Raw genomic sequence first — 16,492 nt, 5'->3', positions numbered from 1 at the left:
GACTCCTGGTTATGAGTTCTGGGTCTGCTGTTCATTACTGTGGTACTGAATTTCTCAGATTATCAATTATGTCATCAGTAAAGTCAGAACAATTATAGGATATAATCACTTATGAGGGTTAGATGAGGTCACATTTGTCAAGGATTTAGAATGGTGATATACAGGGAATGGTCAGGATCTCAACTGGGTGAATTGGTGTTGGCAAATAGCACTGGCCTGAGTTTCAGCATCTCAGCAAAGTATATTGTGTGCTTTTTTTTACTTCAATATAAAACCAATTATCTCAAATATTGCAGCTCAGCCATGATTTTCCTATTGAAAGTATAAAAACCATAAAGGAATTTGTTCATAACACTACTAAATATTCAAAAAGCAGTGGAGTAAGAATCAGGGGGCCAGAGTTTTGTTTTCAAGCACTGTACTGATGATCATCTGTGCTCTTTTGAGCAAAACCTCAAAATACCTTATTTATAAAGTAGAAACTAATAATTTTGACTGTCAGCTCCCTCTATGACCTCCAGAATAAGTTGATAATCAAAGAAGTTGGGTTTATTATCTACTGTAATAAATGGCAGTCCTTCTCAGAAGGAATCTTAGTAGATTTTAGAATAGGTGGGTCAGAGAGATATATTTATGAGTTTGGGGACTAGCCTTGCATAGCTTAAGTGGTGCTTTCAATGGGTAAATCTAATGAAAATTGTCCAACAACAACAAAAAAGAGTTATAACACTTTAGGATTGGTTGACTCAGTGAGGTAAGGGTCTTGAAATGAATGTTAGTAAACAAACCACTTCTTGATAATCAAGCATTTTCCCTATTAGAGCAATCTATTGTTCTGAAAAGGAGGCTGTTGGCCCAGATAAACAACTATTGTCCTGAGAATAGGCCTGTTTGAGCAGTCTATTATTTGTATAAATTGATTTTTAGCAAGTTCTTGAAGCAAGAAAGACATTTACTGATTTACCATTGTATCTTCTCTGGGCAAAAATTTCCTGAAATGAATAATAAAATCATATTGACGAAAGTATCCTTAGTTGTTAGTCTAAGGTAAAGCTGTATAGATACAGACAGTCTCAATTTTCACTTTTTAGAAAAGGAAATTAACTTCAGAAAGCAGAATCATGTAAAACATAATAGAACCATGTCATGGAATGAGACTTTAGAAATTACCTCATTCACAGCAATCTCCTCAATCCACAAGTGATGGATAAAGAAGAGGACACTCAGAGAAAAAGCAAATGATTGCCCCATACTCTGCCTCTGGAATGACAGTCTTGACTGCACTGGTGGGTGCCTGACCTCATCATCTAATCAAAAGACATCATCTAAATCCAAGCTCTACCACTCAATATTGCTGCTCTTACACTCTCATCTCCCCCTAAATTCCATCCAGAGACAAGCTTCAAAGGATTTATCTAGAAAAGAGCTGACCAAAAGTAAATGAAAACGCACAGCTGCGTGCAAGAGGGGCCACATGCACGCACACATACACAAACACACAAATTAAAAAAAGAAAAATCCCAGAAGTCAAGAGATTTAGATTAATACACTTTGCATTCAAATTAAACTAACAGCAATATTCTCAGAGGTTTCATTATTTCCTCACCAACTATAGAGCTGATCAATATTCAAAAGCACTATATATCAAGGAGATTCCCTCAGCCCCAAATTGCCTGCTCCTCAAAAACATCAACAATGACAAAGCAATTTGCACTTTGGCAACTGATTTAAAAAGTTACTATAGCAACTAAAACTTAAAACCACTAAATTATGTACAATAACCTAATAGTTAAGTTTCCATCTTGATAATTAAGATGATTACAAATAAGCACTGGTTTTAAGTGACTATTTAAGGAAAGCCCAGCTTTTCCCATATAATTCTGTTATTTAATTAAACCAAATGCACTAGATTTTAACCAGTTCTTCCTTAGACTTTTATTTTAGAATCAAACTGTGGTTAAAATTTTTCATCTGAGGTACTTTTCCTTTTCTTTTTTTTTTTTTTTTGGTGCCGCAAATTATACCTCAGTAAAGTTTATTCCTATTCTACTTGTTTACAATTGGCAACTTTCTAAATGAATAAAATTTAATTTTTGCTACTAGTATTTAAGTTACTAATTAAATTTAACAAGAACAGCCAGGGACTTCTGTAGCCGAGTCTTGTCATCATGGAGAGCACAAAGGAGACTGAGAGGGGTCAAGTCCAGCCAGGCAGTGAATGGGACAGGCCTTTTGCTTTTTTTAAACCTTCAGTGGTTGATCGGGAAATGTTGAACAGGAACCAACCCATTTATTCTTTAAAGAGGAGGACACACATTAGTAGTTAGACATGGGGTTCTAGAATCAGTTGGTATGCTGTAGTTTTTTTAAAAAATTATTAGTCATGTGACCTTGGAAGAGTTGCTGTTTCTTAGTTTCATCATTTGTAAGATAAATCTTCTGCATTTTACATGAGAAAATACATAGTAAGCACCTAAATGCCAAATAAACATAAATCATTATTATTATGCATAAAAGCTTCTGTAGCAAAATACCAATAACTCTATGGAAAGCAGAACTTCCAAGATATGTAGAGCATTATATTGGAGTACTGTAAGTGTCTGTTTTTTTAAAAAAAATCTCCACACTGTTTCCTACAAATCTGCTTCTGATTCCCCACTCATAAATAAAGTACGGACCGGTTTAACTAAAATTTATTCTGTAGGCAGTCATGAATTGAACACAATATCTGTCTTTGTTGACTTCTACATATGCTTTATTAATTGTCTTATTTTTCAAAGTGGTTGTCATCATGGGAGCACACAGTTCTGACATAACCTACATCTGCAAATGCAGCCCACAGTGCCTGACCTCCTAATGAGTGTGGATAAGGGTGGGGTCCCTGGATTCATTACCAACTAAGGCAGTCCGAACTCTTCATCCAAGCATTATCAGGTGACATATATCAATTACATCTTGCACATGAAGAGCATATAAGAACAATGCCTATAAAAATTTTGTTTATTAAAGCAACTAGTCCATTTTGGTTTCTTTCCACTCCACATTTTAGCCTGTATACTTGTGCACACACACACATACATAAACACACATTTTCTCAGATATCGCATTCCACTTAAAGTTGTAGGAAAAATTAAGACTTTTTTTTTTTATTAGAATGACTGTATTCATTCTAAGGCAGTGGAGACTATACAGCACCTTTAAGAAATGATTTAAAGTCTACCATAGCCAAAACCGGTTTGGCTCAGTGGATAGAGCGTCGGCCTGTGGACTGAAAGGTCCCAGGTTCGATTCCGGTCAAGGGCATGTACCTGGGTTGCGGGCACATCCCCAGTAGGAGATGTGCAGGAGGCGGCTGATCGATGTTTCTCTCTCATCGATGTTTCTAACTCTCTGTCTCTCTCCCTTCCTCTCTGTGAAAAACCAATAAAATATATTAAAAAAAAAAAGTCTACCATAATCTCCAATTCTCTCACCATCCCTCAACTTTCTTGATAGGACTGTAGTAATATATTTTAAAACATCCACCAGCACAGCTAGACCATGGGTTTTTAGAAAGGCCAACATTAAAAGCAAATCGGGCTGGGTTCTTCACGCAGGTGCAGAGTAGATTTCTTTGCTTTTCAGGTTCTTTCGTGAGCTGGTATCCATTGGGAAAAGAGTGGAGCTCTTTGGGGGGTACTTGAAGAGAAACTTTAAACGTACCAAGGGGAGAGAGGCTTTAAAAAATAACTGAAAAGCATTCCCATCCATTTAAGAGGAGCTCAGCTGTCCCAAAATCATTTAAAATCTCTAGACCTCCTTAACTAGTAACATGTGGTATCACTTTTAATCATTATGTTCTTAGTGGGGACAAGTATAAAAAGTGATTTACAACCATTAGAGCAAACCAAGAAGCAATTGTGTATAAAGGAAAATTTAAGAGGCAACTGCAAATGCTTGCCAAGGTCAAAGTAAGGCATATGGGTATTTAATTAGGATGAGGAGTTCTAGGGGATACTCTGAATGGCATATGCCTGGGATCTAAAATGTGTGTGTGTGTGCGTGTGTGTAAGAGCATCCTAAAAAGGCCAGATTATTTTAAGGATAAAGAAAGCAGTGGCTACAGACCCAACTTGCCAACTAAACCATTTGCCTTTTGGTGTAAATAGTGTAATCCGTGTAATTCAGAAAAAAAAAAAAAAAGATGGTAGTCATATATGAATCCTATCCTTCCAGCAGTTTATAGTCTCATGAGTAGCCTCTGATAGCAGGAAAGCACAAGTGTAAAAGGGGAATCATTTTTATTACAAAGATAATATTATATAGCTGCATATACCCTGCAAAGCAGAACTTTAAACAGCCATATTATGTTGTCCTTAAGAGATATCCAATTGCCTCTTGAAATATTTAAGATGTAGAGGATACAAATAAATGTCAGTTTTCAGAACCTAGGAAGACTCATATTTACAGAAGATTTCAGGAAGTTATACCTTTTAAAGACAACATCTATGAGTTTCATTTTAGAAGGAAAATCTATTTTCTTGCTTTGATGAAGTGTTTCAAGGTCTCAGGCATATCACTCAAGCTTTGGCAAACACTGGCAGGTTCACTTTTAATGAGTTATTTTAGACTAATTACCTTCCTCTTCATTTCTTTGCTATTCCACTCACTCTAGTGATTTCGGATTTGAGTTCTAGAGTCTTCATCTGAGACAGGCTGAGAAAACATAGCTCGAGAGAAATACTAAAGTAGGTGTAAAATACCAAAAAGAAAGAATATTCCCTACAAATGCTAAATTACTGGTAGTTTTTCAAATGTATATTGTATTAAAGTAATATAAACATTATACTTGTTTCACATTTACATAAAAGGACAATTTTTAAAAAATAAAGAGTGATTGAGCATAAAAATAAAAAGAGAACTTATAGATATGGACAACAGTGTGGTGATTGTGGGTGGGAGTGAGGTGGGTGAAGGTAGAAGAGGGTATGGGAGATAAATGGTGGTGATGGAAATAATAAAATAAAGAAAAAATTATAGAAATATTTAATAATAAATTAACTAAGATAATATTAAGTTATTAATATAAAAACTTAGTTTTATGTTCAGAGCTACAAATTTGACCAAATGATAATGTTGAAAGGCTACTTCACCAAAAACAAATAGATTAAAAACAGTTTATCAAATAACATTTCTTTATCATTCATAGATAAAAATATCTTCAATATTCCTGCTTTTAGTAGAAAGTTTTGTCATTTTAACAATTTTCAAATGAATTCCTAAAAGATAATCCTTCATTATTCTTTGATTACAACAATGATTCTTTTAATCTGGGTCATTTATTCAAAGACATTAAACTCTATTCCTTAATGAGCCAAGTAAGCATTTCTTTGGTAATATTTTACATTCTAACTGGGGATAGACTTAACTGAAAAAGAAGGAACTAGATTTTAACTGAAAACGAATATTGCTTTCCCTCTCTCAAGAGCTATTTATTTTAACCAGTGAATATGAAACATTTATCTTGAAAAGTTCCAGCTGAATGGGCTAGTCTCAGCTCTGGGGAAAAGAAGTTTCTTTTTAGTGGGAGTATTAAGATAGAGAGGAAATTACCCAAAGGAAGAATATTCATGTTATTTTAAACTCCAAAGCCAAAATCCTACCCCAATCAATAACCACAGTTATCGTCATAGTTTCCCAGTTTAAAATCCACTGTTGTTCCAGCATTTTAATTTCGTCTTCATCCTCCTAATCCACCATTTTGAATAATGATTTGAATTAGGTTGGATGATATAATGAATACATCAGAATTCTAGAGCAATCATTTAAAACACACTATCTCTTTCCCAAGTTTAAAGCACTCCAATAATTCCTCAGTGTTCTTTGATTAAATCCTAATTCCTCCTTACCATAGGAAACAAAAGCTTTTTTTTTTTTTTTTTTTTTTGCTTTTTTTGAAACAAAGCTTTATATGGCCTGGTCCCAGCCTGCTGCTAGAACTCGTCTCATTACATCCTACCATTAGCTCATGTACTCCAGCCATATTGACCTGATTTTGTTCTTCAAACCTGTCAAATTCCTTCCTTCCTTAGAGCTGTCATACTTCCTGTTCCACTATGAACTTTGTGTAGTTGGCTCTTTCTGATTTTGGTGGTCTCAGTTCAAATGCTATATCCTTTATAGAAGACTTCCCTGAGTATTTTCTTACCTAAAGCATAAACTTCACCCTAGTTACTCTGTGATTTTTTCCTTTATAAAACTAATTAGAATTTCAAATTAGCTCATTTATTGATTTTGCCTGTTCCTTATGTCTTTCTCAACAAGAACATAATCTCCTTGGGGATATGGTACTTAACTTTATTAGTCACTGTGAATCTCCTAAGTCAGAATCAGGGCCTGGCATATGAAATGCACTCACTAAGTATTTATTGAATCAATGATGAAATGCATAAGGGGATAAATAAAAGAAATGCCCTAAACTGGGTTGAAATCCAAAATCTATAGTCTACAAGTTATATCTGTACACACCAGTTATCTTCACAATAATATTAAGATAAAATATTCTCTTAGACAGCTGTTTGTATTAAATGAAGTAAGGTATGCAAAATTCTTAGGACTATGCCTAACATATGTTACTCACCTGTAAACTAAAAAACACCACAACTATGATTATTGCTAATAATATCATTATTAGCCTAACCCACATTGACAAATTAAATATCATCTAAATTATAAAAAATCTAAATAATCCTCCCACTAATGAATAAAGAAATTCAATATCACAAAGTCATAATCTTTATCATTAATTATATGTCATTATTAAAACTCAAGATTAAAAATACAAATCCTGTAATGTAAAAGCCTCCTCTTTCATCAGGAGATCCAGACTTTTAAATGCGCTTACAAAGTTTTCAAGTACATGGTGGGCAAAGGATCTACCCATTTAATTACTCTCATATTATACTAGTAGAGGCCTGACGCATGAAATTCATGCACTCCAGGGGAGGCGTCCTTCAGCCAGGCCTGTGCCCTCTTGCAGTCTGGGTGCCCTTGGGGGATGTCCAACTGACAGCTTAGTCCCGGGCTAAGGAGCGGGCCTAAGCTGGCAGTTGGGCATCCTCAGTGCTGCCGCTGTGTTCTCCAGCTGTCAGCCCGGCTTGTAGCTGAGCAACGCTCCCCTTTTGGGAGCACACTGACCACCAGGGGGAAGCTCCTGTGTTGAGTGTCTGCCCCCTGGTGATCAGTGCATGTCATAGTGACTGGTTGTTGGGCTGTTCGGACTATTTGCATATTAGCCTTTTATTATATAGGATATTCTCTCTCTCTCTCTCTCTCTCTCTCTCTCTCCCCCCATCACTTTCCTTTTGTCCCTCCCTTCCTCTCTCTTCCTTTCCTTCCTCTCTTCTTTTCTAAATTTCTGTTGTGACTGACAAAACTATTAAAATGTAGTACTGAAAGTTATGGAGGAAGGCTGAGACTGTCACCCTGTGTATAGTGCTTTTAGGTGAGCTGAAATAAGGAGTTCAGACCTTCATTAAATTTTAAAATCAGCCGAAATTGGTTTGGCTCAGTGGATAGAGCGTCGGCCTGCAGACTGAAAGGTCCCAGGTTCGACTCCAGTAAAGGGCATGTACCTGGGTTGCAGGTACATCCCCAGTAGGGGATGTGCAGGAGGCAGCTGATCGATGTTTCTCTCTCATCGATGTTTCTAACTCTCTCTCTCCCTTTCTCTCTGTAAAAAATCAATAAAATATATTTAAAAAAAAATTTTTTTAATCAGTCTTTAGCACAGAACCTCTATTTTAAGAAGACACTATAAAGAGAGCATATTGGAATAACTATTCTCCTTTTCCAAGTAGAAGTGTGGATGCATATGCATACACACACACACATACACACATATACATGCACACAGACACACATGCTTTCAAATGTAGAATAACAATCACACCCTCACTCAAGCCTATTGTTCTCATATTGCTACCCACTAATTATTAATATAAATCCATAGAAGCAATATGTCAAACCCCAAACAAATAACATCTTTCTTTTTCAAGGAAAAATGATCTTGTTTTTCTTTACAGCTCCTAGCTTTTCAAACTAATTGTGTATTACAGATGTGCCAGTAGCAGCTTAAACTATAAATAATCCACTTTCTTCTAGCTCTCTTTTTATTGTATGGCTTTTTCCTGTGAATTATTGTCAAAGCAAGATCCAAAGACAAAAACGAGTTTATGTATTTGAGAAGAAAGTTAACTACAGACCACTAATGCTGGGGTGTTATCCTGTATCTACTAGGGTTCAGGAATCTGGAGAAGGGTCTGTGAGTAAATTAAATAAACTAGACATGAAATATAAGTTTGGAAGCCATTTTGGGGGAGCCAGGGAAGCTTAGCTTTAGTAACTAAGTTCCCCGAATCTCAGGACCCCTAGCTTTTTATTAACACTAGAGGCCTGGTGCACAAGGTTTGTGCATTGGGGGAGGGGGTCCCTCAGCCCAGCCTGCACCCTCTTGCAGTCCAGGAGCCCTCGGGGGATGTCTGACTGACGGCTTAGGCCTAAGCAGTCCGTTGGACATTCTTAGTGCTGCTGTGGAGGTGGGAGAGGCTCCCGCCACTGCCACTGCACATGCCAGCTGTGAGCCCGGCTTCTGTGTTGAGCATCTGCCCCCTGGTGGTCAGTGCGCTGTTCGGTTTATTTGCATATTAGCCTTTTATTATATAGGATTTTGCCCTATAGCAAAGCAGATATACATATCAAAGGTAAGGTTTGGTAAACAGTAGATTATCAGGTTGGGGGAACTGCCTTCAGATGTCTGGCAGCAGGCAATAATATATGAAGGTTTTTAGGTTTGGGGAAATGCTTTCAGCTATTCCAGCAGCAAGTAATATGATTCAGCCCTGCTGAAGCCTCAAGTTCCATCAACCTTTTGATGAACTTCTTACATTTATTATAATATACTGGAATTAGCCTCTAGCAGTCCACTATAAATTTTTAAGGCTAATATTTAATTTGGTATCATACTCATATTTAGAATTGCTCATATTTGGATGACACTAATATTCTTAAAATTCACATAATGGCAAAATAAAAGACTACAGAATTTTTTTAATTAAAAAAAGAGAAAATCTTAAGCAAACAAAATAATATTAAGATTTTGAAACTGCTATGGAGTCTTGACCTACAGTGAATATTTTAACTCAATCACAAATTCTGCGGTCTAGTAAAATAATTTACATAATTGTGTCTCAATTTATTATCTATCAAAAGAGTCATCCTGCTTCAAATGAAATAGGGTTTTACATAAGTAGTGGAATAAAACAGAAGTAAACAGAAACTATTAACTAAAAGTACTTACATTCTGAATCTACTATTAAAGGAATGTAAACCTAGTATAAATCCTTACTACTCTGGGTTTCAGTCTCCCGATAAAATTACAGGGGAGTTGGATGACCTCTTCCTATACCAGTGCCATTTCTCTGACATGAAAATATAATATTGGTAAATTAATGTTCCAGCTTCACTCGACACGTCCCTGTTCCCATAAAAGTCCCCTTTTAGGAGAATTAACTCTCAAAGACTTTACTGAAACTGAGGTGTGGCATAGAAAGCCACTTTAAATCGTGCAATTACCCAAGCCACTGCTTTTTAAACCAGGAGAGGTTTTGCCTTTTGAGCTTTTCCTCCACAGCTGATCAGCAGCTGTAGCCTGATGTAGAAAGATAGATAAATCTAACAAATTCCTTCTCTTAATGATACAACCATGAGATAAACTAAATGATTCTCAATTAAAATATATGAATAAGGAATAGTAGGCTTTGGACTAGACACATAAATGCAATCATACTAGCATTAAATATTAATATTTGCTCCTGTAGTATTCTAGAAGTCCTCAAATTGAGACCAGGATCCAGTTTCAGTATTTGTAAGATACATTCGTTTATTGTTCTGTGTGTATCATTAGAGTAAATTCATTTTATTTGAGCTAGCTTGGTGGGCCATGATTATTTGCCAACAAAAGAACCTAAGATTTTTTCCACAAAAGTAAACTGATTTTTAGTAGCAAGTGTTAGTCTTACTTTCTGTTGAAATGGGTATTTATGATATGAATATAGAGCAACAGTCTTTCTCATTTCCTATGTATCTCCTATCTCCCCCACCCCATACATATGTACAACCACCAAACTGTCCATCAAATACTCTCAAAACAGAAATCTGGGGGCTTACCTCAAGCTCTCAATGAGGTAAACCATGGAGTCAGTTGTTGAGCTCTGACAACTCAGTTGCAGCTGTGGGAAATAGTTATTTTGAAAAAAAATTACAACTTCAAGTCCCAATAATATTGCAATTAGCTGAGGTTGAAGGCATGCTAGCTAAAGAGATAATATGAATGTCATGAGTGTCTAATAAGAAAAAATGGTGAAATTGGAAAGAGATTGGGAAGAAAGAAAAATACAACACAACATTAGGTGGAAATATGGCTAATTATAGGGTTTCAGTAAAAAGTGGAAAAACAAAAGCTAATTTTAAACAGAAATCTTTCAGTACAAATAGATACACATACACAGATGGGAAGAGAGAGATAATGTTAGAGAAAGAGGGAGATATTTTATTCATTACTATGATAATTAAACATCTGTGTTTTACTAAGAAAAAACCCTTGAAAAGTGCTAAGTTTTTCAGATTGGAAAATTACTAATGAAATCTGGTACATATACTTAATATTATGTAGTTTGTTGAAAAGGAGTTAGCTTTTGAGTTCAATACAAGATAGGAAGTCAAACAAATCCAATCCTATCTGTATATCTGTCAGTTAATAAACAGATGATTGTGATTAGTTCAAATAACCTGTGTGAATCTTAAACATAAAAAAAGAATGAAGTCTATACCAATGATTATTGTGTGAACAACTGAAAATATCACATAATAGAGCATTGCAACTTGAAGTATAGAAATAAAAGCTACACTAGTGTTCTAGCTTTCAATGAATACTGTAGGATCTGAAATCAAAATTAGATAAAAATGTGCCCAGTAGAAATAGAAAGCTATTGTCTCCCTGGCCCCATCCTATATAATAAAAGGCAAATATGCAAATTGTCCCCATGGGCAGGAGTTCGACCCACCGGGAGTTAGATGTACGCTGACCACCAGGGGGTGGCACAGAACATGGCGGGAGTTGGCCACACAGTGCTAGCAGCAGGCAGCAGTGGAGGCACTGCCGAACCTCATGGGACCATGGTGGGATGGTAGAGCAGGTGAGTGGGCAGTGCCAGGCCAAGGCAGGTATGAGCAGGGGCCCCAATCGCCCTGCCTGTCGCCCCACAGATTGGCCCTGATCACCAGCCAGGCCCAGGGACCCTACTCATGCATGAATTTTGTGCACTGGGCCTCTAGCTAGCTTATAATTGGAAAGGACAAGCCTGTGTTCACATTAATTACTTCATACTTTGTGGATTCTTAAGAATACCTATTGATTGGTACTTTTTTTTATCCTCATTTTATTGGTGAGAAAAGTAAAGTACATAGATGGATGTTAAATAACTTCCTTCCCAAAATTAATGTTTCACTTTATTTTCTGTCATAGGTGAAGTCTATTCATTGTAAATGGGAAAAAATGTTTCTTTTCAAAATGAGCTGTCTTTATATAAAACTGTGATGATGCAAAATGTTATATTTCATGCCTGTGGCTGTAGGTCTAGCTCTCCTGATATCAGTCTTTATTTTTACATAGATAATCAGAAGGAATTTATATAAAAAAACATTCTTAAAATTACATAGTTTTTAGCCAAAAACTAAATAAAAGTGTAAGCGTGCTATGTGATTTTTTTTTTTACCTATGTCAATATGTACTAACTTTGAACTTTACTTTTCAGAATATACTTTTATAATTCTCAGAATTTACTTTTACTTCTCAGAATTTAATTTTAGAATTACCTTCTAATTCTCAATAAAGATGTCTTTGAATATAAGTCCTTGGGAAGCCATCGCTTTGTGTAGTCTATGCTGTGGATACCCTATTAATTTAAGAGATATTAAACAGCAAAATATAACTTTTCATCCCTTCTCTTAAAAGTAATTTACAGAATTGTTATTCTTAAATGTTTCCATATCACTCTGATAATTAACTTCAAAGTGAAAATTAGGGAGATTTTTCTTAACTAAAAAGAACATGATCGCCCTAGCTGGTTTGTCTCAGTGGATAGAGCATTGGACTGCGGACTGAAGGGTCCCAGGTTCAATTCCAGTCAAGGGCACATGCCTGGGTTGTGGGCTCAATCCCCAGTTGGGGTTGTGCAGGAGGCAGCCAATCAATGATTCTCATCATTGATGTTTCTATCTCTCTCTCATTCTCCCTTCCTCTTGAAATTAAAAAAAAAAAAGAAACATTATCATCAGTGCAAACTGTAAAACAAACCCACTGCCCATCTCTAGCCTTAAAGACTTTGAAAGCTTGGACAGCAATCATCAATATTGTTCTCTTTAGTCCCGGGAATATTTCCTGCCAAACATGACCAAACTCTCGTTATAATTAAATTTATAGGAGCAAAACACCTCCTAAAATATATTATTATTAAACAATTTAAGCATTTGGTTCAAAAAGGCAAAGGCTTGAAGGAGGTAGGTGCAGGGAGGAAGGGGGTCAATGGGAAAAAAACACAACAAAATGGACATCTGTCATACTTTCAACAATAAAGATAAAATAAGAATATAAAATATTAATATTTAATTAGTATATTTTTCTTCATATAGTTGACCTTTGTTCTAGTTCAGAATAAGAGTAGAGACAAATGTAGATACGTGGTTACCTGGGGTTGGAGTTGGGAATGGAAATGGACACAAATACTCATGAAGTTTATTTTCAGAATGATAAAAATATTCCATAATTGGATTGTGATGATAGTTGTGTAATTCTACAATTTTCTACAAATTATTGAGCTGAACATATAAAATGAAGAAACTTTGTGATATGTAAATTATCCTTCAATAAAGCTGTTTAAAAAGAAAAAATGAGATAGTATGCAGATCAGGATGCAAAGAACTGGAATTTGTAATCAACTCAACAAAAAATTTGGGGGGTATGTGTATTTTTTTAAATAAAAAGTTTTATTATTTTAAAAAAAGTTGTAATACTGACTTGTGGAAATAGAAAGAAATAGAAAAAATATATCTATTTGGTGAGATATAGCGTTTGGGGGAAGAAGGAGAGGTGAGGGTATTTATACATATTGCAATTGACATGGGCCTCTTGGACATTCATTTCAGGCAGTATTTGCTTTCCGAAAAGCCTATTTATAAGATGCTACTGCTACAAAAGCACTAACTCCAAATCTTTTTACATAGTTTCTTTGTGCGTTCAGAACAAAGTTTGACTTCCATCTGACTTTTCAGAGCAAGGGTCATCATGGAACAAATCTCCAGTTAACATAGTTTCTACCACGTATTTGAAAAAGACTCTGGTTTTAAAATATACTCAAGGAGAGGCTCCTTAATGTTCAGTAGCAAATAGACCTTGGCAGGGCTCTCACAGAATTGCATAGGTGTTCTGTCAGGCTCATTACACACAAACAAGGTGTAATGGTTGGAAGTAAAATATGGCCTAATTTTCAGAGGGTCAAATGAGGGGAGTGGACCTAGGGATCAACAGAGGAACACCCTTATTCCCTTCCAACTGTCTGCATCTGTGCCTAACCAGATAAGAAGGCTCTCTGATGCATTTAGAAAATAAAATTTGGAAAAAATTTAATATTCACATTAAAAAGTCAGCTTATATTGAGAGAAAATTTCACAAATCTCATAAATAGAGACTGATAAGTTCAAAAGAGCTTAGTATCCGTATCCTCAAATTTGAATCATGGGAGAATAACTCACTTTAATGTTAGTAATTTTCAGCTTTTTATCTGGTTGCTTATGCGATGAGCTTGCATCAGGATTCTAGATAATCCTGTCCCCTACAATGCCCTTGGAAATGTATGCGAGTTGACTGCAGAATAACATCTAGATGAAGATGGGTAGAGTAAACTCTGAAAATTATGTCACTGCTACCACATTCCTACAGAGTGACTGCAGAGGTTTGTACACTCACAATGGTGAATGTGGGGTTGACTGCAACATATTTGAATATTTATGATCGAAATGTGTTCTTTTTCTAATTTTGAGTATCACTGCAGATACTTATTTTTCCTGACAGACTACCACTAGATTATCATTTAAATTACCCAGTCAATCACACATAGAAAAGCAATGAGTAGCATTTTTTTTAACCATTTAGTATAATTTAGTATAATTCCTTATATCTAGCCCTGATTTACTTTATGTGCCTTGTTAAAATATCCACCTCCCTAAAATCCCTTTTTGATTTAAATTAATTTTATTATGTTTTAATAAACTTTTACTGTTCATAGTAATTTTAATGCTATAATTGGTGTGTTTCTCTTCTTCTATACATTTTTTCAAAGCAGTTCTCACTTCTGTTTTATTCATGTTACTTAACAAAGTACCTTGTAAATTAAGTATTAAAAATGTCTACTGAATTTTATTTTATGATGACAGGGAAATAGTTTGCAAAGACAAAAGGTCTTTTACCACCAAATGCATAAGTGATCTCAGAGGTTGTTAGCAAATTATGCAGTGCCTCCCAAAACAATCTCAGCCCCAAAATAAACATCTAGTTGTGTTTTCAGGGCTTATTTTCTGCGCACTATTGGCCTTAAATCTCTGTGGTGCAGCAGTTATTGATCTCCTATGAAAGCCCTTTCTAGAAAATAAATGAAATGGGAGAAAGAGACTCCTTTTGTAACTGTGATAAGCGAAAGGTTACAAGACCCCTTTAAGGCCTCTGGTCTCTTTGGAAGTGGCTGGATAAAGACTGGGTTCACACACTCTTTCATGGTTCCCCCATTTAATGTGAGAAGAGAGCGAGACATCCAAATAAAGAAGAAAACCTGACTAGCAACTTGATGGTGAGGTCAGAAATGACTATAGATTCCCAGTGGAAAACATGAGGCTTGGAAGGATAAAGTGAACACAAGGAAGACTATGTATGATACAGCATTTGTTAAATAAATACCTACTAAATTTAATTTGAAACTACTATAAAAATCTATACTTTACAAAGTCATCTCCCACCAAATATATAAAGGATCTCAGAAGATATACCAGTAGTTCTAGTTCTTAATCAAAGAGGGAAGATCAGAATTGCCTTTAAATTCAAATGCCGGATGCCTCCTGTCATTAGAGTTATCAAAATGCCTTGGGTAAAAGGTCCCACCAGAGTCCTTACAAATTCTGTTATTTAAAAACAGGAAAACAATAATCTCCCAACACATATTCCTTCCCCCAAACACACACCTCTCTGCAATTAAAAAAGTTACAGTAAAGAAAGAGCACACAATAGCCCAGCTGGCATGGCTCACTGGTTGAATGTCAACCTATGAACCAGGAGGTCACAGTTCAATTCCCCATCAGGGCACATGTACATGTTGCGGGCTCGATCCCCAGTGTGGGGCATGCAGGAGGCAGCCGATCAATGATTCTCTCTCATCATTGATGGTTCTATCTCTCCCTCTCTCTTCCTCTCTGATGATCAGTGATAGAGCACACAATAAATAAATATAGGAGTTTCAGAATTGGACTAACAGTACTTCAAAGTTGGCTTCTAGATTCAGACTGATCTAGGCTCCAGTCCCATTTCTACCATATGGAGCTGTATGAACTGCGGCAAGTTCCATAAACTACCTGAGATTGCTTTTTTAAAAATATCCTTAAAATGATGATAACAGTAGTGTCTATTGTTATGAGTATTAAATAAGAAATTTACTTTAAAACACAGAACACAGTCCTTGACATACAGCAATATTCTATAAGCATTAGCAATCAATACAAAGAGTGATAAATATAAGTAAAACCAATTCTTATAGCAGTATTGGAATTTGATAAAGGAAGGTCAATAGTAAAGTTAAGAAAAGCTAGCATAGAGTGGGCATATTAGAGGTGTCAGGGGTCTTTTCAGAACATACAAGTCAGACCAGTCTGGCTTCTATATGAGAGCAAAAACTTTATATTCTTCACCACTGTACCCAATACTCTTAGAAGGTACTTAGGAAATAATTGTTAAAAATAAAATAACGAGGCATATAAAATAAAACATAGGGAGTATAGTCAATAATATTTTTATAACTATATATGGTGTCAGATATATTCTAGACTTAGGGTGATCACTTTGTAAATTATATAAATGTCTAATCATCATGTTGTACAGCTTAAACTAATATGTCAATTGGACAGATACATACAAAGAAATGAAACTAGAACATTAACTTACCCCATACACAAGAATAAACTCAAAATGGATAAAATACTTAAATTAAGTTGTGAAACCACGGAATCCTAGAAGAAACTATAAGCAGCAAAATCTCAGACATCTCTCATAGCAATATGTTTGTAGGTACATCTCCTAGGGCAGTGGTCAGCAAACTCATTAGTCAACAGAGCCAAATATCAACAGTACAACAAT

This window comes from Myotis myotis, unplaced genomic scaffold (genome assembly GCF_014108235.1).
Source record: "Myotis myotis isolate mMyoMyo1 unplaced genomic scaffold, mMyoMyo1.p scaffold_m19_p_15, whole genome shotgun sequence".
Taxonomy (NCBI): domain Eukaryota; kingdom Metazoa; phylum Chordata; class Mammalia; order Chiroptera; family Vespertilionidae; genus Myotis; species Myotis myotis.
Note: the sequence above shows the minus strand (reverse complement) of the source record.